The sequence below is a fragment of the Schistocerca cancellata genome, chromosome 8, assembly GCF_023864275.1.
Source record: "Schistocerca cancellata isolate TAMUIC-IGC-003103 chromosome 8, iqSchCanc2.1, whole genome shotgun sequence".
NCBI classification, from domain to species: Eukaryota; Metazoa; Arthropoda; class Insecta; order Orthoptera; family Acrididae; genus Schistocerca; species Schistocerca cancellata.
In genome coordinates this window covers 592,736,610-592,739,976 of record NC_064633.1, presented here as the reverse complement: position 1 = coordinate 592,739,976, position 3,367 = coordinate 592,736,610, and positions in this window count along the sequence as shown.

The following is a 3,367-nucleotide window of genomic DNA, read 5'->3' as shown; positions in this document are numbered from 1 at the left end:
GGAAATCAGAAACAAGTCCCTGGAACACATTGCCGCAGCTGAAGGCCCGCCGCAGCTGAAGACATTAATGTAATTCAAAAACCTTATCCAACCAAAGATCGGTATGGAAGCCCGAAACCGATTGTGGATCTGAAATAAAAGCGCTTTCTAAAAATATTTGCGGTTGTTTGCGTTAGTCCCATACACTTACTAAATAAAAACTAGACCGCGCATTGGCGCTAGTGTCGCGTCCCCACATTGAATATGATAGATGCCGCCATTTGCAGAGAAACAGTGCGTAAACATGGTTCGTTCGTGTGCTGCTTTTAATTGCAACAGTATAATGGAAGCAAAGACGAAGACGGAAACAATGATTCATTTCTGAGGTCGGTCATTTCTGGTTGTTTGTTACTTTCTATTACTTGTATACAGTATTTTCATGGATAAATAATACATCAGGAGCGTTTGTTTTTGTTTTGATTTTCTAAATCGGAAATGGGTAGTTGCTACTCGGAGAGAGAACCTCCAACTGACAGCATTTGCTGTGCTCTCTTCATTTTGGAGAGAATTGTTAAATGGAAAATTATGTAAATAGACGCCAACTGAAGGACGATGCTATACCGACAGTATTTGGATTTCCAACTCATTTGAAAAAGGTATAGTGTCCTGAAAATCGCGCAATATAGGCCTAGGTTAAATAGTGTGGAAATACTGTCAGTGTGTACAATTTTGAACCTTCCTTTTCCAGGTTACGAAGGCAATCAAATATATATTACTCAACATATGTTGTCAGGTGGTGATTATACTTCGTAAATGGTCAAATATTTGATCAAATGCTGCAAACTCAACCACTTTCAGAGGTGCTATCACTTTGGAAAACTAATGTGCGAATGAAATTCCTACGGCATTTAAAGTAATATGGGTTATTACAATTAATCATACCAAAATTCGAGTGTCGACAATACTGTGCGAAACAAAAGTAAGGGTGCAAAATGTACACAGTAGTCGGCAAAAAGCAATCAGGACCTCACAGAAATATTACGCGAATTAAATAATAATCGTAGTGTCTGCTACTTTAAAAGTTTCATGTAATTATCTAATGCAAATAACTTGATGTAAACTCGCTGCACCTTGTCTATATGAGGACGTATTTCGGAAATTAGGAGAACTTCATTCATTTAAGTATACTTTTAAAATAGACTCGAATACTCAGTACTTTTTTAAACGAACGTGTGTTTAATTTGTTGTGTCTCATATATTTCAAATCACAACCCCAGTACTAGGATTCATCTCTGCAAATGGCGGCGATCAGCTGCTTCAGTTGGGAGACAGTTGCCTCGCTTCTCCGCTACGGCGTGGTAGGGGCTTGGTTAGTCCTCAAGAATCAGTAACAGGCGAGTAATTCAGGATATATGGATAAAATAACAAAGATCTTTTATTGTGTGCAGGTAACATCATGGCTCACACTTTTCAAAGCTTTGTCTAGTCATAAAACTTTTAGTAGAGCAATGTCTAGTGTAGCTCAGTGTCTACATCTACATCTATATTTATACTCCGCAAGCCACCCAACGGTGTGTGGCGGAGGGCACTTTACGTGCCACTGTCATTACCTCCCTTTCCTGTTCCAGTCACGTATGGTCCGCGGGAAAAACGACTGTCTGAAAGCCTCCGTGCGCGCTCTAATCTCTCTAATTTTACATTCGTGCTCTCCTCTGGAGGTATAAGTAGCGGGAAGCAATATATTCGATACCTCATCCAGAAACGCACCCTCTCGAAACCTGGCGAGCAAGCTACACCGCGATGCAGAGCGCCTCTCTTGCAGAGTCTGCCACTTGAGTTTGCTAAACATCTCCGTAACGCTATCACGGTTACCAATTAACCCTGTGACGAAACGCGCCGCTTTTCTTTGGATCTTCTCTATCTCCTCCGTCAACACGATCTCGTACGGATCCCACACTGATGAGCAATACTCAAGTATAGGTGGAACGAGTGTTTTGTAAGCCACCTCCTTTGTTGATGGACTACATTTTCTAAGGATTCTCCCAATGAATCTCAATCTGGTACCCGCCTTAGCAACAATTAATTTTATATGATCATTCCACTTCAAGTCGTTCCGCACGCATACTTTCAGATATTTTACAGAAGTAACTGCTACCAGTGTTTGTTCCGCTATCATATAATCATACAGTAGAGGATCCTTCTTTCTATGTATTCGCAATAGATTACATTTGTCTATGTTAAGGGTCAGTTGCCACTCCCTGCACCAAGTGCCTACCCGCTGCAGATCTTCCTGCATTTCGCTACAATTTTCTAATGCTGCAACTTCTCTGTATACTACAGCATCATCCGCGAAAAGCCGCATTGAACTTCCGACAGTATCTACTAGGTAATTTCTATATATTGTGAAAAGCAATGGTCCCATAACACTCCCCTGTGGCGCGCCAGAGGTTACTTTAACGTCTGTTTACACCAACGTGTTTATACCATCGTTCGCGTGCATAAAACTGCTACTTGATGACTGTCGAGCATACCGCCTGAGGTAACTGACGTGTGCGGGAGCTCTGCGTCCCTCTCCACGGTATGCGGCCGACCCACACGACCTTATCCCCCTCGGCACTTGTCAGTAACCGGCCAGAGTGCTGGGCCAGCCTTCCTTCCGTGTCCTGGCGGTAGCTTTCGCTGTGCTTAATAAGGCGGAGCCCGCTCCGTCGGATTCATTACATCCAACTCCCATAATCCCTCTGGCGCTCCGCGTGCGCTCCCAGACCCGAGAGCGCCTTGCGAGTTAACGAGGTATGAATATTACTGGCCGCTAAGCGCACAACTTAAAAGCCCCCCCCTCCTTAAGAACTTGTAAGGCTGTTTCCCCGCTGCTACACAATAATTGATGAAAAGGAACGCAACCCCTTCCACTGTTATATGTTGCTTCCAGAGCACCGGAACGTATATGGAGAGCGGCGCGGTATATTTAAAGACATTAGGCGAGCTTCTCAGGAAGCTGAATGGTTCCGCTCTCGGAATGAAGGTATTCTTGTACATTTTAACAGAAAAAAGGCTGTTTTTTTTGCTATGCCTGCCTTCTACCACGAGTTTCCCGTGGATGCCTTGTAGCTGTTTCTCGTTTCTTTTGTCAGCGTAGAACCATTACTTCTTCCCATATAAACTGCGAAGAAAAACTCCAGACATGGATTTCAGTAAGATATTCCTGGAAACTTCGTTTACGCTACTTCATGAAGGCAGGGCGTTCTTTAACGTTGCTTATAAAAATGTCGAAAGTTTCTCAACCGTTTTACAGCACATTTTTAGCCTATGCTCTAAAAATGTGGATAGACATAGGGTATATTTTTAAATATATATCAGACATAAATGTAATGTATATAAATGACGA